The sequence below is a fragment of the Camelus bactrianus genome, chromosome 7 (genome assembly GCF_048773025.1).
Source record: "Camelus bactrianus isolate YW-2024 breed Bactrian camel chromosome 7, ASM4877302v1, whole genome shotgun sequence".
Taxonomy (NCBI): domain Eukaryota; kingdom Metazoa; phylum Chordata; class Mammalia; order Artiodactyla; family Camelidae; genus Camelus; species Camelus bactrianus.
In genome coordinates this window covers 31,798,783-31,815,196 of record NC_133545.1, presented here as the reverse complement: position 1 = coordinate 31,815,196, position 16,414 = coordinate 31,798,783, and the positions used below count along the sequence as shown (strand labels likewise).

General features: G+C 35.6%; 1 protein-coding gene across 1 annotated transcript in view; it reads left to right on the top strand.

Annotated features, from left to right (window-relative positions):
* Positions 1-16,414, top strand: part of FOXP2 (forkhead box P2) — a 1,129,496-nt gene that overhangs the window by 585,339 nt on the left and 527,743 nt on the right. The window contains exon 14 of the mRNA XM_074367186.1: positions 887-1,109. The gene's annotated coding sequence lies outside the window, so the exon portion shown is untranslated. The remainder of the gene's footprint in view (positions 1-886; positions 1,110-16,414) is intronic.

Sequence of the window (16,414 nt, the reverse complement as noted above, 5' to 3'; positions counted from 1 at the left end):
TTATGTGGGAATTTTGTAGCTTCCCATCAATTTAAAATACCAGAACACTAGTCAGTTGACTACATGGAACAATTATTGGTCTAATAAATCCAACAAATTTGTTCTTACATACCAAGAAGACATACCTTGAATAATATGTTTGTATATGTATATTTCATCCAAAAAGATATACTTGAGGCCATTTTATAGGATTCTAAAAATAAGAGAATAAGTTAGCTTATAATTATTATTTCATCTTTAAAAATAACATTTGTAGTGAATTGGATTTCTCACCAAACATTGCATACTTCCCCCTTCCCACATAAAAAGATAAAACAGTCATAATGTGCTGAATATTGTACTGAACATTTACAGGCTAATAATAAGCGTAACTTTTGTGAATGATGTTATTGAAAAGACAAAATTATTTCTAAGTTAGTTCATTAAATAAACAAAGCATCTCTCTGAGGTGCACTTATTAAAACTGATCTCAAGTTACAACTCTGAAGTTATCGTTTCTAACTTCACAGCAACATGAAAGCAAGTCACCATCACAATTTACATACCGTCTTAATAATTAGTGTAGGATTTTACCATAATAGTGAATGTTTCAATAACTCTGTGACATTTCTCTGGTCAAGTTATTAACAGAAATAAAAATATAAAAATAGAGCCGTTGTATGATAGATTGTTTCCCAAAATGATCTCTTGCTTGCTGCCAATATGACCTTGAAAAAGAGTGAAGACTATTTTCTATACTCTTGAAATGGTGGACACTGTGATTGCTTTGACCAATATAATAGGGCAAAAGTGACATTCTGAGAACTCTGAGCCCAGGTTTAAAAAGTACTGGCAGCTTGTAATCCCTGCACCCTAGAACACTCACTCTTGGGACACTCCCTCTCAGGACGCAGCCGCCACGCTGTAAGAAAACCAAGCCACATGGAAGGGCCACGTGTCCTGCCAGCATCTCTGCCAACAGCCCCAGTAAGCTCCCTGCTGACTGTGTCGCAGCAACATTTGCCATCATGTGAATGAGTCACCTGAATGTCCAGCCTAATTGTACCTTCAGAGACACCAGCCTCAGCTTCCAACTGAAACCCAGGAGACATCAAATGAGAACCACCCAGGTGAGCTCAGCCAACACGTAGACCTGTGAGAGGTAACAGTAAGCTGCTGTTTTCGGGTATTAAATGTTTGGAATACTTTGTTATGCAGCAATATTTAACCAGCACATAATATAACTACCACTTGACTCATCCTATAACACACCCCTTTCCTGCTCCATCTCTTAGGTAAAGAAATGCATGAAGTCAATGAGGAAATTAAAACATGATGTAGACATTAGAGAATAGAATATTTCATGTTTAACTTTATTGTGGTTCTTAAAATTGGCTCCTATATAAGAGCATTTCTTTGGGAATAATTTTACCATAACTATAGATAAACTAATAGATAAATTTACTAAGGAATTGTGTTAAACATTAAATTTAAGCTATACTCAGTGTATTTCACTTTCTTCAAACTCATCTATTTTCTTTGAAAAGCTGAAGATTGACTTATGAGTCAAAGTCTTAATTATTGTCGCAAATAACATTTCAGATAGTCCTTGAATTTCAGGATAAATTGCCACCAAAGAAAGCATATGATTTCTGGTCTTCCCTCATTGCTATGTGTTGTTCACTAGAATGGAAAGGAGGAAAAGAAACCTTGGTGCGTTAAGGTCTCCCCAGTCTTATATTTATAGCAGCTACTAGAGGAGATACTATGTGAATAGCATGTTCTGACCACCTATTGGCAGCATCTTCCTTGGGTAACAGTACCTCTCTTAAGTGGTTCCTCGGCTTCTCTAATGGTGTTCATTAGGAAAAGGGCAGCAATTCACACCTGCAACCATTCTGAGACATTTCCCTTGCCTGCAACGGAGGCCGTTTTTTGGTATTAAAACTACGAATACCTCCATCTGTAATACTGTGCTTTTCAAACCGTAGCATTTAAAAAAAAAAAAAAACTAGTCACATTAGGATCACATGAGACTCTTTTGACTCTTCCCAATTCCAAGGGTGTACCCTTGACCAATTAAATGTGAATCTCTGGAGGCAGAAGCCAGGCATTAGTAGTTGTTGAAGCTCCCCAGGTGATTTTAATGAGTAGCCAAGGCTAAGAACCACTACTCTAGAACAGTCTTAGTTCTGTGAATAGCTGAGAACACTACCCTATTAGTAGCACCACTAGAAAGCATCCACTCATAGATTTGCTGATGGGGCACACTTTTTTCCAAGATCTTAGTAAATTCTCCATGGAGTTACTGAACTCAATTCATATCTAGCAATATGATGAGCTCTGGGAGAGCAAAAACTATTCTATTTGACTTCTGATTTTCAGGAGATTAAGGTCCAGTTGCAGGGAGGTGGGAAAGGCAGGAATGGAATAACCATAATGTAAGTTATTTAAATATAATGTGCCTCCTGTGTTAATAGAGAATGCCACAGGAGCACCAGGAAAGGACGCTTTGAAAGAGCCTGTGGAGGCTCAGTCCAGCAGAGGGAAATGCATACACAGAGGCCCAAATTCTCAGGCAGAAGACAAGACAGGTCTGCTTTGATAAGGCTCATGGATTTGGGGGTGATGAGGAGAAAGTTTGAGGGTGGTGGAGAAAGTTAACATCTTTACATTTAAATTTTTTCCTTTACTGTTATTTTTAAGGAAGTAATATGTGTTATAAAAATAAAAAAATAGACATAAGCAGAAACTCAAATAGTCAACAGATATATAAAAGCTCAGTCTGAAGAAAATGCAAAGTTAAACCACAATGAAACACCATTACATGCCCATCAGAGATGTATATGAGAATGCTTCTAATAGTATTATTTGTAAAAAGTAAAAAATTAGAAACAACCTAAAAGCCTATCAAGGGGAGAACATACGAATAAAGTGTAGTATATTCAACTACTGCACAAAAGTGAAGTGAACTACAGCTAAAAGTATCAATAGGAAAATCTCTAACAAGTAAGATGTTATGGGAGAAAAGCAAGTTGTAAAAAAATAGATACCATATGATAGCAATTATCAATAAAGCTAAATAATTTTGATTTGGGGACTCATACAATTTAGTTGTGACACAAATATAGGCACAGAAATAAACTTGAAATTCAGTATATTGGTAACAAGGAGAGATAGGAAAATGGATGGCACAGTGAATAAGAGTGTATGATCAGAGAAGAGTGCCCAGAAGCCTCAAAGTATATGTGTTATGTTTTATTTCTTAGCTTGGTGGAAGGTACACGTGCAATTTTATTTATTTATTTATTTTGTATTGACCTATAGTTGGTTTACAGTATTGTGTTAGTTTTAGGTGTACAGCAAAGTGATTCATTTTTTTATTTATATACATATGTATACACATACACACATATATGTGTGTATGTATATATATATATTTCAGATTATTTTCCTTTATAGGAAAATACAGTATTTTTCTCTGTATTATACAGTAAATCCTTGTTTATGTATTTTATATATAGTGGTGTGTATCTGTTAATCCCATACTATTAATCTATCCCTCCATCCATTTCCCTTTCCCCTTTGGTAACCATAATTTTGTTTTCTATGGCTTTGAGTCTGTTTCTGTTTGTATATATTCTCACTTGTATTATTCTTTAGATTCCATGTGTAAGTGATATCATATAATAGCTGTGATTCTCTGTCTGACTTACTTCACTTAGTATAATCTCTAGGTCCATCCATGTTGCTGCAAATGGCATTATTTCATTCTTTTTTGTGGCTGAATAAATTCCCATTGTGTATATGTATGTGTGTGTGTGTGTGTGTATACAAATATACACACACACACACACACACACACACTCTGCATCTTTATCCATTCACCTGTTGTTGGACACTTAGGTTGCTTCCATGTCTTGGTTATTATAAACAGTGCCACTGTGAACATTGGGGTGCATGTATCTTTTCAGATTAGAGGGTTTTTTTGTTTTTTTTTTTTCAAATAAATGCAAAGGAGTGAGATTGCTGGATCATATGGTAAGTTTATTTTAATTTTTTAAAGGAACCTCCATACTGTTTTCCATAGTGGCTGCAGCAATTTACATTCCCAACCAGCAGTGCAGGAGGGTTCCCTTTCTCCACACCCTCTCCAGCATTTATTATTTGCAGACGTTTTGATGATGCCATTCTGACTGGTGTGAAGTGGTTCCTCACTGCAGTGTTGATTTGCATTTCTCTAATAACTAACGATGTTAAGCATCTTTTCACTTGCCTGTTGACCATCTGTACGTTTTCTGTGGAGAAATGTCTGTTTAGGTCTTCTGAGTATTTTTTGATTGGGTAGTTTTTTTTTATATTGAGTTGTATAAGTTGTTTGTATATTTTAGAAATTAAGCCCTTGTTTATCACATTGTTTGGAAATATTTTCTTCCATTCTGTAGGTTATCTTTTCCTTTTGTTTATGGTTTCCTTTGCTGTGCAAAAGCTTTTAAGGTTAATTAGGTCCCATTTGTTTATTTTTGCTTTTGTTTACATTACTCTAAGAGACAGATCCAAAAAATACTGCTGTGATTTATGTCAAAGAATGTTCTATGTTTTCCTCTAGGGGTTTTATAGTATCTGGTCTTACATTTAGGGTTTCAATCCATTTTGAGTTTATTTTTGTGTATGGTGTTAGAGAATGTTCTAATTTCATCTTTTTACATGTAGCTGTCCAGTATTTATAGATGTTTTGATGGTAGCCATCCTGACTGGTGTGAGGCGATATCTCATTGTGGTTTTGATTTGCATTTCTCTTGTCTTGATGTGGGTCTGCTTACCTTCATCTTGTTTAGGACACTCTGTGCTTTCTATACCTGGATATCTCTTTCCTTCTTCAGGTTTGGAAAGTTCTCAGCCATAATTTTTTCAAACACATTTTCCATTCCCTTTTCTCTTTATTTTCCCCCCTGGAACTCCTATTATGTATAGGTTGGCACACTTTATATCATCCCATAGACCTTTTACATTGATTTGTTTGTTTGTTTTTCTGTCTGCTGTTCTGATAGGGTGATTTCCTTTATTCTGTCTTCCAGATCACTTATTTGTTCTTCTGCATTATTTAGTCTGCTAGTCATTGCTTTTAGATTGGTTTTTATCTTTGAAATTGAGTTGTCTAATTTTTATTGAGAAACTCACAAAATGTGATAAGCAAAGCCAAGAGATCTGAGTTCTTCACAGAATTCCATTTTCTAGTTATAACTTCTTCCTAGTCTTGGAGTCTGTGGGCAGTCTTGTCGCCACTTAATAAATTGCTTTGTTTTGCTTAAAGTGAATAAAGTTGTTTTCTGTTACTTTCAACCAAAGAGCCTTAATTAATACACTGTGGCATTAAAAGGTAACCATCTAATATATTAATTGGAACATTTCCCAAAGATAATCAACTAGAAAACACTCTCAAAATTTTAATATATGTTGACAAAGCACCAACTAGAACACATGAACATGCATGTACCAAGCAGAATTTTAAGTCACCATCATTCTGAGGAAACAGTCTGATAAAGTTGATAAAGGCAGAAAATAACCAGTAGCCAATGATAATTTCTAAATGTTACCAAGCCACTGAGTATTTGGGAAATTGAAAAGACATGTGAAAATAGGTGAAAGTAGTGGCTCAGTTATGTAACAGGGAAGATGGTTGTGAAATGGATGTGCAGAATACATCATCATCATTAGCATCAGGAAGTATAAAAAGTATGAGAAACAATATTACTGACTCAGAAGTGTATCTGCCACACTTAGACGATCATCTTCATCAACATTTCCTGCAACTAAAATTATGTTTGTTGGACCTTTGAAACGAAAGAGTTAGCCAATATACCTTTAGGTCTCATTTAAATAGAGGACATCTACTTCTTTAAATTGATTGCAGTAAATGAGTAACTAGTAAATGCAACAAAAATAATGATTAAATATCTAGGAGTTTCTAAACAGCAAAAATGTATAAGTGTGGGGGAAATCTACTGAGCAACAAAGGACTATAACAGAAGTTACTGTTTAAAAATAGATTCTACACTTAGTCATAAGACCATGTTAAGTTACAGTGAGAGTGTTGATGCTTGAGAATCTGGGCAAACACTACTGCCCAATGTAGCTGATAAGATTAAACCGCTGAAGGTTTAGGTAATACAAAGATAAAATAAAGGTATTTCCATACTTTTGCACTGTTAAAAGGGTATCTTACTATAATATATTTGCTAGCATTTTAAATATTTAATACTTTATAACATAGAGAACCATTACTATTATATTGTGTAATTATTAAGTACTTTAAAAATATTAAGTAAAAATCAAGCCATATTTGGATTCATAAACAAGTATTGAAATTGTCTCATTCCTCTTGTCTAATTCTACTTCATCTTATATAAAAAATCTTTAACTGTTATATAAAGTCTATTTTTTAAAAATACAAATAAAAATGTTATCTTAAGTTCAAAATTTCATAAAGTATTTCCTTGCTTAAAAAACATACAAAATCTGTAGAGCTTTTACCATCAGAAGTCGGCAGTTGCTTATCATGTAAAGTATGTGCAAGTGTTCACAGTTGTGACTTGAAGTCTGCTTGTGCTCTCTTTTGCATTTTTGTTGCTATTTTTCTAATGAAACCATCACAGATCCATGATGAAAAGGAGATTTTAAAGACACAGAGTTGAAAATGGTATTAAAAATGTGTGTTGATATTGAATGTGATATAATCAAACATAAAATTTATTTTATGAGGATGAAATTGTAAATTTCCTGAAATGTTAGTCCTATAAAAAAGAAACAAACTAAAAGAACCAAAGACATTGGCAGATACAGTAAATTCTTTTAAACCTGTACTAGATGAATTGTGATAAGAGTGAATGTATTCTCTCCTGAGTCTTAGGTTTGGAGATGATCACAAACGGTGGCCTGAGATCATCCTATCTCAACTATTCCTTTGAAAGACATTTAAGAATTCTCTGAGACAGCTTTCTAAATTTTAGTAGACCAGTAGAAGAATTCAAGAATCCCTAAAACTTATGTGCATGTAACAGAGCATGAAAATGCAAGAGTCAGGGAAAACTTTGTCATGTTGCTTTAATCACAAAGGTCAGAGCTTGTAAAGTAATTGACAAGACATTTTTCAATCTTACTGCCAAAGAAATGGAGAGAGTGATTATGAGAAGAAAAAGAAAATGGAGTGTCATTGATTGATGTGCTTTCCCATAGTTCATTTTTGCCCTGGGATATTGCCCTTTCTCATGGTTGAACCCAACCTCCATTATCTCAAGTTATCAAATTTTTTCTTTTTAAGTTTCATAAACCCTGTCTAAGGAGGTGTCTTTCTGGTAGCATCAAACCTACCTTCCCCCTTCTGAGTACCACCACCACACTCGATACACATCTGATCCTGGAAGGAAGAGAGAGAAGGGACTCCCTCAGATAGAGTTCTGGGATTGGAGATGGGGTGAGGTAATAAAGTCCCACCTAAAATTATGAATCTAACAGGAAAAGAGAAGTGTTCCCTGCTCACTTTCAGGAGCCCTGGAGGTTAGGAAATCTCTCGCAGTGTTCTCTCAGCCTCCTGGGGCACAGGAGAGGCAAACAGAGAGCGCTGAAGAGTAATGTGTAGGCAGAGAAACTATCCTTACTCGCCTGTGTATCCCTGACCCCAAGCCCTGAGTGTTCACAGAGTGTGCTGCCAATAAGTGTTTGTTGAATCAGATCATGGGGGGAAAAGAAAATATACCAAGTGGTTGGAGAAAAGTTAAAATTAGTGTCAAAACATAGGTGTATATATTAGGATGTAATATTCAAGTGAAAGAACAGAAAAAAATATCACAACCACAATGCTAACGAGAGGTAAAAGGAACAAGACTATAAACTCCTCGAGAGGAGAGAGCATGTCCACTGTATCCCCATTGTCAGGTCCCATGCTTGACACAGTTTTAGTATTTAGTAAGTGTTTGTTGAGTGCAAAAATGAATGACTGAAAGAACAAATAAACGGACCAACAAAGGAAGAATAAATTTCAAAGGAAACCACCCTTATCCTCTGTAAACACCACCCCTTGCTTGTTTCTCAAGCTAGATGATTACTCCTTCCCCACCCAGAATACAGGAGGTTTACTCTGTGGAGACATTAAAGGCGCAGAGTGACAGAAACAGCTGAGGAGGCAGCTGATTTGCCATACCAGAACAGGATGAAATGTCAGAGCATGAAGAGTAAAAGGAAGGTTTTATAGCTTGCCAGTGGAGAGAAAAATGCCTGTCAAGTACAGAGGGTAGGGAGAGAGATATGTCAGTTTCCCCAAAAGCAACCCTGGAACTAGACCACAGTGGAGCCATTTTTTAAATTCTGAGAAAATATTATTTCCAATATAGCATATGTATAGCATTATGTAAAAAGCCAAACTATGTATGAAGTATAAGGGTCAATTAAACGATATGCAAGATCACAAAAAATATCCCAGCCTGCACACCCTCTTCTAGGAAACTTCTGAAAGGAGTAACTCAAGAAAAAAACGTGGAATTCCAGGCAAGAGAGGGGTAAAGGGAGCTCTAGGTGACAGACATGAAGCAAGACTGAGGAGTGAATAGCTCAAATTGGGGCTGTGATAAATAATATTAATATAGCCATACTAGCGAAGACATCAACTACTGATTTTAACCAAAAATCATGCTCTAATTATATTTGAGGGGTGCAGTGGGGAAGAATTATGTATTTGGGGGAAAGGGAGTGCATAAGATAGCTAATTTCATAACAGTAAGTTTGTAATGTCTGAATTCAAAATATTTTAAATAGATATCCCAGCATATTATTCAAAAATATGGAAGAAAGTAGCAGATAACACAGCTAAGAGGGATGAGAGCGGATGCCTCTGAAAAAAAATGGGATTGTTGGTGGGTGGGAGTGAGCCAAGAGCTGAAAACCTTATAACACAATGTCACTTTTCAATTATGCAGAAATTCATGTGATAAAATAAAAAGTTAAAAAGCAAGTTATTGAAAAAATATATGAATAAGAGACAGAGCAAGTTCCTAAATGAAGGAAGCACAGTAAAGACAACAAAGCTCGAATTAAGCAAGAATAAAAATGGCCCAAAAGATGAGCAAGTCCACCCTCACTAATAACCTGATGACTACTGAAACTCTGAAGACTTCAGTTTCACCTGTAAAATTAGGCAAGATTACAAAAGCTCAGTGTTGGCAAAGATAGAAGAATACAGGACCGCACAGACGCTGCCTAAAGCAGGCAGCATGTTCTCCAGGCAGTTCCACATCTAGGAGAAATCATCGCAGGGGTATATAAACATTTACTTCCTAAGATATTTATGGAAGAATATCTTTATTAGGGACGACCTGAAGCAAATGAGTACAGGAACATGATTCAATTAGCTATAGCCTGCTTCATGATTAAATTTACGTAACTATTTTCTCCAAAAGTTTTTAAACCGTAAGAAAATGCTAATAGTGTGATACGAAATACAATCTTGAGGTAAGAGATGCACAGTCCTCTTCCACTTTTATCTACACTCACGCATATACCACATACACACACACTCATACACAGAAAAACTCTGGAAAAACGATGGCAAAATGTTAACAAATACTATCTTTAAAATTGTGATATTGTAAGTCATTTGGGTCTGCGAGTCTGCTTCTGTGTTGTAGATGAGTTCATTAGTGTTCTCCTTTTTCTTTGTTTCTTTTTTTAAATTCCACATATGAGTGATATCATATGGTATTTTTCTTTCTCTTTCTGGCTTACTTCACTTAGAATGACGATCTCTAGGTCCATCCATGTTGCTGCAAATGGCATTATTTTATTCTTTTTTATGACTCAGTAGTGTTCCATTGTAGAAATAGACTTGCAGACATAGTAAGCAATCTTATAGTTACTGCGGAAAGGGGGTGGGAAGGGATAAATTTTGGAATTTGAGATTTGCCAATATTACTCACTATATATAAAAATAGATTTATTCTGTATAGCCCAGGGAACTATATTCAGTGTCTTATAATAACCTTTAATGAAAAAGAATATGAAAACAAATATATGTATGTATATGCATGACTGGGACATTGTGCTGTACACCAGAAATTGACATGTTGTAACTGACTGTACTTCAATTTTTTTTAAATGAGTCATTTGGAGATTTTTTTCTTTACACTTTTCAGCATTTTCTAGGCTTTCTATGATTGATATGTATGACCACTGAAATTAAAACTTAAATATGCATTATGTTTTTGTTTTTATGAAAAATATTTATGGTTTTTTTCCATAAAGATAGCTCCTAGATGGAATGTATGGGCAGGTAAAGATGAAAGCCTTATGAAGAAAAAGAAACTGAAGGAATACAATAGAAGAGCCAACATTAGTCTGCCCAGCCTGACAAATGATACGGGCATCGCTTTCTTAACACAGATTAAAAATCTGTCACAGAGAAAAGATACAACAGTAATGGGGCACTTCCACTATAAAGACATCTGCTAGAAATCTCATTAGACTAAAAAGCTGAGCATCAGACACATTCTTGACCTGCCTCACTGACAATTTCATCTCTCAGAAGGTAGTTTGAAGCAAAAAGTGGAAGGAACTGCTGCTTTATTTTGGCCAGAAAGGAAAAAGTGGTTGGTGTTGGGAAGTGAGAGGAAACACAGACGAGGATGTACAGTAACAGGAATTCCTACCTGCCTGAACAACACACCTGAAACTTACTGATTACTGTCTAGGTAAAAGGTAAGGTGGAAAAGAGCTGAAAGTCCAATGACAATAGATGACCATAAATTCAGAGTGTACTCAGATTCTGTATAAGTGTGGAGAGGGGAGAAGAAAGTTTGTTCTGAACTGCTCACACTTTTGCAATAATTTCACTTTGGAAATATCTGCAAAAGATAATTCCTCCAAATTATAAAACTATACACAAGAGATGTTTGCGACATTATTTGTCATTGCAGCAAAATATTAAAAACACTCTAAATGTCCAAAATAAGGACAGCATGTCCCTCAATAGAGTATTATACAATTATTATGATGATAGAATTTATGATAAGAATGCTAATACTATCAATAACTTGATATGAACTGAAAATGTCAGGGTACAAAACTTAACGGAGTTTATTGTGTACTCAAAAATATAAATGTATATGCGGGAATATTTTATTCATTACTTAAACAATTTTTTTATTGAAGTATTGTTGATTTACACTGTGGTGTTAGTTTCTGGTATACAGTATAGTGATTCAGTTATACATATGTATTCTTTTTCATTATAGGTTATTAGAAGATAATGAATATAATTCCCTGTGCTATACAGTAGGATTTGTTGTTTATGTATTTTGTATTTAGTAGTTTGTATCGACTAATCCCAAACTCCTAATTTATAACTCCCCAACCCTTTCCTCTTTGGTACCCATGAGTTTGTTTACTATGTTTGTGATTCTGTTTCTGTTTTATTAATAAGTTCATTTGTGTCTTATTTTTTTTAGATTCCACCTATAAGTGATATCATATAGTATTTGTCTTTCTCTGTCTGACTTACTTCACTTCATATGATAATCTATCTCTAGGTCCATCCATGTTACTGCAAATGACATTATTTCATTTTTCTTTATAGCTGAGTAGTATTACACACACATGCACACACACACACACATATCACAAATCTTTATCCAGACATCTGTCAATGAACATTTAGGTTGCTTCCATGTCTTGGCTATTGTAAATAATGCTGCTATGAACACTGGAATGAATGTATTTTTTCAAATTAGGATTTTCTCTGGATATATGCCCCAGAGTGGGATTGCTGGATCATATGGAAGCTCTGTTTTTAGTTTTTTAAGGAATCTCCCAAGAAATTTTAATTAAATGCCTATTAATATATACCAGATACTAATCTAGGCACAGAATGAACACTGAACAAAATAAATCAAAGTTCTGCTCCCAAAGTCCTTCCTTTCTGGTGTGAAAAGACACAAAATATTTAGAGAAATTATTTTTGGGTAGAGGAACTATGGATGATATATGAGTGATCTTTTGCTTCTTTTTCTATACTTAGCAAATCTCATACATTGAATATATATGACATTCATAATGGAAATATAAAATGTTATGTTAAAAAGAGATGAAAAACATACATATTTAACAAAAGCATTATATCTTAATTTAATCTGTGTGATGTGCTAAGCAAGGAAGGTAATTTAGTCTATTATGTGTTTTTTTTTTTCAGAGTATTCTTGAATATTACACATACTTCCAGATATTGCATTTTAATTAGAAAATTAACAGGGTAGAGTGACCCAAATGATGGGAAATCTGAGTTGTGTCAGAAGGGACAGAACTGTGGAAACAGAGACATTTAGACATAAAGAAAAAACTAAAACAAAACAAAACATCAGGTGTGGTGGGAAGAATAAGAGTTAGAAAACCTGAGCTTAAATCTGGTTCCACCTTTTCCAACAAACCTCAGAAAATCACTCTCAGAATATTATTTCATCCCTCTGAGTTCCAGGTACGTGAGTGTATACAGAATAAAGATAACATCTACTCTATCTATCATTAAAAATTGTTATGAGGATCAAGACCAAATAAATAAATAGATAAAAATATCATATATTTGAAAGCACATGGTTATTAGAGGGAAAATCAATTAATATAGAATTTTTATGAAGAAGAAATGTTTCTATAATACCAATGCACAGTTAACAACTATTAAATTTTAATATAAATCATAACAAATGTCTATACCCATATACGCATATGTGAGTATTTTTATATATCTTTTAACCAAAATGAGATCACAGTTTACATAATACTTGATAATCTGGCTTTAAAACTTGAATGACTACCATTACATCTGCTGGTCTAAAGAATAAAATTTAGAAGAATTTGTGAAATATTTGGCTCAGTCTAAAGTGTATGTCAGAGAAAGAGAATCCATCACACACACCAAGAAATTAAGCTCTCAGTCTCTAAGCAATCTTCAGGCAGTTACTAAATGCCCATCTGATGTGGGCATCTCAAAAGGAACTCCCGAGGTGGCTGGCCTAGATGCCTCTCAACCCTTTCCCACTCTAAGCCTCTGTTATTTTATTTTGACTCCATAAATTGTCCACCAGGCCAAGATACAGTGAAAGCAAGAAAACTAACATTTACTGAGGCTCCCATGCCCTTTGAGCTGTGCGTTGACACATTATCTCATCTGATGCTAGCAAGCCCATGAAGTAATTGTATTTTATAGCTGAGGAACACAAGACTCAGAAAGACTAAGCAATCGGTCCAAAGATAAATAGCCGGTGAGCTGCAGAATCAGGGTTTAAACCCTTGGTTTCATAAAGCGCATACTGCTTACCCTGTAACAGTGATTTTCTGTGTCCTGTAAAGCCTGGCGTTCTAAAGAGATGCCTAAGGGGCCGCCACGGCAGTAAGAGTGGGTCTGAGCGAGCCCTGTCCTGAGACATACACTCACCTTGAGTCAGAACCACCCTGATCTGTCTCTCATCTGTTAGAGCTCATCTGAAACATTGATCCCACTGATTACAAGAAAAGTTTACAAACCAGTGCATTCCACCACGTGTCTTTCCCTGTGTTTGTCAGGGAGGCCTAGGCACCTGCAAGACTGTTCCAGTCTAGGAAGTCAACAGATTGAAGCCAGTGGTTTGATCTGTAAAGACTTTACAAGTAATATGGTGCCAAAAAGCTGAGACTCCATCTAAGACATCTGTAGTGAACAGGAACAAGAGGATGCCTGGGGGCACTTAAACTCAAGGTCTGTGAGGCCAGTGAGTTCAGGAGATGCAGAAAGACAACTACCAAGTATAGAACAAGACCAAGTCAACCAAGGCAACGACGACTAGATGAATCGAGTTACACTTGCGAGCAGGTGTGACCTTTCGCCCTGCAGTCACTCTCCCACAAACGGAGGTGTTTCCGCTTAGCCTTGCTCTTCTCTTTCTAAGCCTCTTTGAATGAACTTATTCTTTCTCGAGTTTTAGAATACCATTTAAAATCTGTATGCTTAAAATCTCCAAATGTGTATCTGAAGCCCTGACATCTATTTGGAACTTCAGATCTGCATATCCAACTGCTTGCTTTTTGTAGGCAAACAAATGTCCCATAGACACCTATAAACGTCCTCCAAATTAAAAGAGGTTTAAGAAATAAAGACCGATTTAACCGTGGAGTGATTTCAACGATTTAATCAGCCTAAGTGTTGGTTCCCAAGTTGGTTACAAATCAGAAGAATCTGGGGCACTTCTTTCAAGAAGTTTCCCTAAGCCCTGACCCTGGGGAGGCAGAGCATCTGGGGTGCAGCCTGGGAATCTCTATTTGTTTTAATAAGCACTAAGGTGATCCTGAAGGCAGTTTTTGGAGATACACCAAAAGTAGAAAATAAGCAGAGTTGTGCAGCAGAAGCATGCTGAGCCCATAAAGTAGAAAATAAAATTTCTTAACGTGTTTGTAAAATTAATGCAGATACTGGTTTTTGTAAAACAGCAGTGGAACACTATATTCTAGCATTTTATGATGGAATCTCAGCCCATGCATGAGGAGTGCAAGAACTGTTGTCTTATGGAACGGGTCTTTCTGCTTGGCCACGTGGCCCTGCACATCTCAGAGCCCTTTGCTGGTCCTTTTGAGGTATTACGGAGATAGGAAAACTTTTTGTGATTGTATATGGTCCCCTCTGCCTAGACAGAATATACAGCCATCTCCTTCCTGGGGTCTTATCACCAAGGAAGGGATGCCCATCCCCTTCCTCAGCAATGCTTTCAAGAAATAGGGCTTAACTGTCCCTCTTTTCTCTAGTCCGTCCTACAAGCCCCTCTCTTCTCCACTTTCTAATATCAATGTTCTTCTAGACTAGAGAAATTCTTTCTCGTGTCTCTTTCTTCAAGGCTTGGGCTTATGCCATATAATCTTAACCCCAAACTCCCATATGAACACAGCCCAGCCTATACACACACCCTACATCCAAACACCTCTCCTATGAGGCGAGAAGTTAGGTATTTGCTGAACAGGAAGAAGGGAAAGGAAAATAACAGGAAGAAAATTCTTAAAATATTATCAAAGCCACAGTTAAAGATCATTGAAATTCAGTATAAAATTAAAATTTCAGTCAAATTTTCTATAATTTCCTGGTGACATCCAATATTCACAGACATTTTGGGAAAGACATCATTCCCATCTGGTGAAATGTATTTTACCAGATTTGAAATATTTCAGAATTGAAGTATCCCATTCTATAATGTGGGATCATTTGATTTAAAGGATCAAGGTTAAGTAAGAAGGAAGTTATCTGAAGGTTTATCAGGGACAACCAGGGACAAGCCACAGGTTAAAGGGACAGGAAGAATGGAACTGGAAGTCGAGAATTAAGGCTACTCCTTTCTCTCATAAAATATGGAGTCCTCATCTCTGTTCTCCCTCCACATGGCTCCACTGCTCTAATTTCTCTAAAGACTGACTTATTTTGTTTCTTTATGGATTCCATAACTTGAAAATGACATTGGCATTCCATTGTAGTAGCATCATCCTTGGTTTATCAGGAATTTTCACATTAAACTCTTACCTTCATTCATTTGATTTAGCCTCTCAGTGTCCCCATTCTAAAGACCAGAAGAGAGAATTCAATTATTTCCATTTCTTCCCAGTACCCACTGAAGTCCAGTTAGCTGTATCCCAGGGATGACCTCTCTTCTAGATGCTGTGAGTGGAACAGCTTCTCTAAAGAAAAAGGTACTTGGGCAGGAGATATGTTTATGTGACCACTAAAATAATGGGAATGCCCATTATCCCTGAATTCTGGAAAAAAAAATCTGGCACTTTTATACCTTCTGCATGCTCTAAGGCACATGTCATTATCACTTTGTCCACAGAATAATATGTCATATCATTGTGACACATATTATATTGATAATACTATAATTAATAATAATTAATTCTGAGATGTACACTGTGTCTAAGTTTATATCATTCTTAGATCTATCTTTGACTTTAGAAATCAGTCAACCAGCCAACAAAAAATAAAACAATAAAAATAGAATGAAACCCCAAAATCTCTTTTGGTCATAAAGCATTCTGTATCAGTCAAACCAAATGTCTCTTCAATGTTGAGGGTAAGAGACAATTTTAGTTAATATCTATAATGCCAAATATATTTTCTCTTAACTTTTATCTCCTTCAGGAGACAGCTTAGCCATCTCTAAATTATTTTTTCATTACAAATTTTCTAAAAGCAGAAGTAACTTAAACTGATTTTGAAAGCCCTCTACCACTAGGTGGCACCAAATAGCCATAATTCATACACTGTATCCTAAAACCATATGCAAGTCTTTAAAGGATTCTTTGCTCATAAAGGTAATATTTATAAAAATTAAAAACAAATAATTTGGGCTTTTTTAGAATAAGCAATAAAAACAACACAATT